Below are 6,321 nucleotides of genomic sequence, written 5' to 3'. Positions count from 1 at the left end.
AGGATTTATTTTGGCAGTGCTTGGTACACTAAGTCCTGTATCACAGCTTCAGCCTCACCTTTCTTTGTGTTTTTCTTTCTCTTGTCCTTCCAAGGACAGCTGTCTGATTTAGCAGGAATTTTTTTTGAACAAGGAAACAAACAGCCTGGTAAAAGCAGAACAAGAAATGTGAAGGGAAACACTGAATATTTATCTCAGTGTTGGCTCTGGTATGGTTCCAGATGTCAGTGCTGTGTCAGTGGTAGAGACAAGCAGACCCACTGGCCACCAACCTGAGTTGCTTCTTTAGGAATGTCTTCCAGTTCCAGCCCAGTAAATTGATAGCCTAATGTTGAAAACGCTAGATTTTGCTTATCAGGCCATAGCTCCCTGAGAGCTCAGCGGGGGTTTCCTAGGGCAGTGCGACTCGTCACATCCCGAAGTCCATTTCGGACAGCCCCGTGATCTTGTTCCAGCAGCCAGCAGCGTTACAACACAGTGGTGACAAAGGAGGTAGAGAAGGGTCTCCCATGAGGGTGGTAAGAGATGACTTTAATCACATCCCGTCCCTGCGCAGTCGGAGGCAGAGAGAGACCTCGTGGTTTGGGTGTGGGGTGGTTTTGTCAGGGGCCCAGGGGCGGTCCCTGGGTGGGGCTGGGGTACAGAAACCAATAGGGAGAGCCTGATGGAGTGGCCAAGGCTAAGCAGGGGGAACATGGCATTACAAAAGCAGTGGGTTAACAGACTACAGCAGCCTGAAAATTTCCTAGGAAAGAGTTTGGGTTTCTCAACATATTTTCTGAATGAATTTCATGAAATGCTGCAAGTAGCATGATCTGGTGTTCCCTAATATCCCCTATGGTACCCCTAATATACATAGGAGGAGTGCGGAGTGGATTTGTGCGTGTAACATAGAGGGTTGTCCCCCAAGATGCTGCTGTTAACACTCAAGATTGTGGCTATTGAAAATGAACTGTGTTTCTGGCAGATTCAAGGAAAGTTGGTCCTATTTAGCTTGTGTTTATTCAGCTCTCTGTAAACTGGTCCTTTTCACTTTATTGTCCTTTAAAGGCAGCCGTGAATTTCTCCTCTCTTAGAGCTTTCCTCTGTCACTGCTATAAAACATGAAAGTTGTTCATGCAAAATCAATAGCAAATTCCCTGGTGCACTTTGGGTAGTCTCCTGCGTGTTATAAAGTCAAATCTCTGCCTGAGAGAGCTACTTTGGTGATTTTGTTCTATCCTGAGAGAAGTGAAAGGATATGAGGACTAAATGGGACTTTTTGTTAATTAGCACCACAGCTGGAGCAGAGGCTTTCCCTTGGAGGACAGCTTCCTAATATCAGGCTCAGCTCACAGTGTTGAGGCACTGCTCCAGCAGAAAATGTTCTTCCACAAAGCTGGGGCCTTTCCCATATTACCTCTCTCATCGTCTCACCCCTGCCATCCCCCGGGGTCAGAGCTGTCAACACAAATTTTGCTGTAGCTGGGGATTGATACATTCATTAACTGATTTGCAAACTGAAGCCAAGGCATCTTCTTGGATGGTGGCCAAACTGCGGCCAGGTTGGGGAGTTCACAACAGCCCCAGGAGAGCAGCCAGCCAGTCTCCCAGCCTGAGGCAGCCTGTGGGGCAGCTTTGACTTCAGGAAATTACTCTGTGCCAGCATGGAGCAGACAAATGCCATGGCCAAATGCTTGTTAAGGTTATCAGCAAACAGATTCAAGAAGGCACTTTATTTTAAAGTTGTTCAACCTCATCACCCACTCACTGTGCAGAACCAGACAGCAGCCCATGGTATTGCATCTGTTGTCCAAATGAGGGCCTGATGTCCTTGGCAGAATCTTGGAAAAGACCTTTGGTCTACAAAGACATCCCTTTCTGACCAGCATCACCTGAAACTCGTCTGGGCTCAGCTTCAGCCAAGTGCTCTTTTTCCATTTTTGTAGATTTAGCGGCATCAGATGATCTCTCTACATCTTTATATTTCTGTATCTCTATATCTCTATGTCTCTAAGTCTATATATTTATATAATTACCAGATTTTTAAAGACTGCATGCACACACATATATATCATCCCATCATCTCTAAGTGCTACTGCATGTTCTCATTTCCTAAGGGGTTCCTGTAGTTTTTGATGAGGAGACAGGATACCATGAGTATTTTTAGGTTTTTAACTCTGAGTATGGCAGTTTTTCACTGGGTTTTTTGCCTCAGGGGATCTGTACCAGAGGGTACAGCTCAAATATTTTTCTCTGAGCCTTACAGGGGTGCTAGGAGCAATATCAGACAGAGCCTGTGCGGCACAGAATAAAATTGAATCAGGGATTTTTCTTTCTCACTCCTTTTCTATTATGTTAACATTTAACAATAATTCATCAATGATCTTGCACAGACTGATATTTTCTTGGAAAGGTTATTGTTTTAAAATATCCTTTAGGAGGAGGAAACAATCATCATCAGCCAACAGAAAGGGAGCAATGTACTTCAGAGAAGACAAGGGCCATCCCCGTCACACAGGAAGAAGCCACAGACAGCAGCAGTGAAACGTTCTGTCCCAACCATGACAAACCCATTTTTCTCCCAAATGGGTGAGGTTTGCAGGTTTATGTTGTGAAAAATGTCCTAACTGCTGTGAAAGCATAGCATAAATGAGAAGCTCCCTGCCCTATGTGTGCTTCTCACAACAGAACTTCCCCAAGAAGAGTCCTTATCAGCCCGTGTAGCCAAAGAGAAAAAGAAGGTAAGAACAATCCAGCACCCAGTAGTCTCCAGCTGCAAATGACATTGTGTACTGATTCAGCCAAATTTTAACAGGATTTCAGCTATGGGATGTGGTACCTCACTAAAATGTAAGTTGGAATTTTGGCATAATATTTATGCAATCAGTTATTTTTTGCTTTCAAAAGGCAGCAGTCAATTATTTTTCTGTGTTGGACATCTCTAATTAAAAGTTATGCAAAATATTATAAAAGCATCAATTTCGAGTCCTTTCTGGTATATGGGAATTACCATCAACTTCTCAGCATGAACTTGTACACTTTTCTCAAGAAATTTGGAAAATCAAAGCAATTGGACTTTACCACCTCATGCTATAGGAATATGCTTGGGTTTTAGCAAGTGTATGCCTGCAGTTGACTTTATTTTCAATTATTTTTATCTTCAACTGATTTTATTTTCTATCTTGGGTTAAGAGCAGAACATATGAGAATAGAAGCTTCAGTATATGTGACTAGAATTTCTTCTAGTCACAGTAGATGTAAAGACCTAGCAAGTCTAGTAAGAGTCAATGACCAATACTCAAGGATGCCCAACACCCCCAGATCACCTAAGGAGGAAATAGCATCTAAAACAGTATTTGTGTCAAAACAGCCTCAACATTTCTCCAATGCTATTTGACTACACTTCAAACCAAAATGCCAGCCTTTAAGATTACTCTGTACACCATAGCCTCTCTGTAGGAGTTGGATCCTTTGCTGTCTCCAGCATGAGCCTCTTTGAAGCAAAAGGATGATTTTTCCAATGTGTTTTGCATGTAACGTCCACTTACTCTTTCACATATCCATGTCTGTTGTGACACTGAATTATTCAAATGTCTGCTTATGGTTTAGTTGGTTAGAAACCAATTTACTACAGAGAACACATATATCCATACAGTCCTGCCTATATTTGTTATCCTCCTGAAGCCCCTCAGTAGAAGCAACTGTTCCTTTCTCTGCTTCAAGAACACAAGTCAGGTTATGAGGACTGCACACACTGGATTTACACCAGCCTGTGGCAACATGCAGCCACTGGTAACTCCCTCCTGCCCCACTTTCTGCAGGGTAAATCTTTTGGCTCACTGCAGCCTTTTGATCTCTAGCTCTAACCTGTCCTGGAACTGAGGGCGAAGCATGGATTTTGCACAGCTCTAACCTAAGATATTATGTCTGAGCACTTTTAGAGAAATTCCTTACCAAGATGTTGTGCTCCTTGCTTGCACAGTGACCTTATGTCACCCTACTCTAAAGCTGAGGAACACCAAAATAGCATCCACATATCCACAGTGTACTCATTAATATACTGTAGATCTATTTCAGATTATAAATTACATGTGTATGCTAAGAGACAAATTTCAAATATGGAGCATGCACACAGTCCCTAGCCCTGTACACTGATTTTTACCATGGCCTAGGAAGGATCCTAATAAGACAACAGAAAAAGTTAAAAAAAGAACATCAGCATCATGAAAAGGATGCATTAATAGAGGAATGAAAATGCTGTGCACCACAATCTAGATGAAATATTGATGAGATTCTAGAATAGCTCCATTTAATGTAGTGCTGTTCAGATAACCACAGTCGTCCAGGTACTCAAGGTATTTAAAACACAGAAACGCTCTCAAGGCCCTGTCCTAATGCCTGTACATTTCAGAGCTGAGCAAGAGAGTCCAGGCAGGCTGCTGAGACTCATGACTGAGGGGGATACAGGGCATTGCTATGAAAGTATATGAACATGTAGCTAAAGCTTAACATCTTACTCCATGTAACATTTCCTTTAAAACCCATCTCTTTTTCCAGGCCACCCAGCCTGTATTTGTGCTTGGGATAAATGGACAGAGCCATAAAAAAAAAATGCATTACTGCAAAGAGACTTTAAATAGGGGAATTCCTTCCCGTGACAATACCAGACCTTTGCACTCTGTCCTCGCTCTGATCTCTCCAGGCAGACTGGTGTGGCTGTGCCTGTGGCCTGGCAGGCAAGGGAGCCTGGCCTGGACAGCATAAAGTTCCAGGGACAACTTAGTGCTGTCACCTGTGCATCACAGCAATGTGAGGCAGGTGGAGGAAAACCTTACACCCTGCTAGGGAAACTTGTATAGGTTAAAGCAATTACTTACACTGAAATTGGGCCAGAGAACTTAGCCTGATTGAACTTACCATGAATTGCATGGCATTTCAAATACCCAACTATTTAAAATGTCTTGAGATTTGTGCTGATCAGAGCTAGCTAAAAATCCAATGCTACATTTTTACTGATTCCTGAATTATTACTGTTGTTCTTAATTGCTCAGAGTTATATAGCACTTGGTCAGTGCTTCAATTACATAAACATATGAGCTGTTGTTCCAAGGGCCAGCAGTCACCTGGCACCCCTCTGTCTCTGGTGGCAGAGGACAGGGCATCAGAGCCAGTCACAAGGCTGTGGAGAGGATTTGCCTGGTGATGCCTCGGCACCTTCTGGCTGCAGAGCGCCTTCAAGACTTGCTTGTGAGATAGGATCCGCCTCATCCAACACTGGCTGGCTGTGTTGGCCAGGTACCCAGCCCAAATCTGTCTCATGGCAGTCAATAAAGAAGGAGAGACATTCAGAGGGCAATTTATTTCATCTGTCTTAAATGTTATTTCCAGAAAACAAGTCATTTCCCAAAGGACTGTTTCTTTCCTCACTGACCACAGGAGGAGCCTAAGGGGCCATCCATATACCTTCTGTGCCTTCAGAAGTACTAAAAAACCTGCAATCAACCATGGAAAGGTCTGTTGCTAAAGAAAATAATTAGATTTCTTCAAATCCAGCTAAGATCTTATAAACTTGTTTCACACATGAAGCCAGAGCCTACATATAGCCCATAGATTTTGGATCCTTGGTTGAAATACAGTAAGATTGTAAGAGAAGGGAACTGAAAGACAACATTTTGTAATGGTAAAGTGTTAGTATTAGACAGTATTAGACACTCTAGAAATGCTGGCATAGCCTGGCAGCCTGATTTTCTATATGCTATGTAATTACATGAATGGATCTTTTTGTAACCTACATCTGCTGAGAGATATAAATGTACCTGTGTGGAATTGGTAGTGTCTGTAGTTTTGTTCATGTCCTTTGGTTTCCTGGTACCTTGAAGACATTACACTGATAATACACCCCATTAGATGCATACCACATTCTGCAATTAACTAGATCATACTCATTTTATTTACAAGGAATCATGAGGGTATACTATTTTTGTCTGAATAAATAAATAATAAATGCATGCACAGCACAGTTTAGATGAGTGGGACCCTAAAGAGGCGTGTTACTGACTGTAACACTTCAATTGTGCTTTTCTTTGTTTTCCATGTTAAGTGTTTCAAAAAGGACACCCTAATAAGAGACTATACCTCCTCCAGAGACTCTCCGAGCAAGCTTTGACACACACATTTGCACAGAACTGCACATGTACATCTGAAGATTCAAACATGCTCCCTTTGTCCAGACTAGAAAATGAATTACTGGAAAATGTGTCCTGTTAATCTTTTGCAAATCATCACTAATCTTCTTCCCACTGTTTTTGAATACTCTCTCCTTTGGATTCCTCTGTTGTT

This window comes from Corvus brachyrhynchos, unplaced genomic scaffold, assembly GCF_000691975.1.
Source record: "Corvus brachyrhynchos isolate BGI_N302 unplaced genomic scaffold, ASM69197v1 scaffold11, whole genome shotgun sequence".
NCBI classification, from domain to species: Eukaryota; Metazoa; Chordata; class Aves; order Passeriformes; family Corvidae; genus Corvus; species Corvus brachyrhynchos.
Note: the sequence above shows the minus strand (reverse complement) of the source record.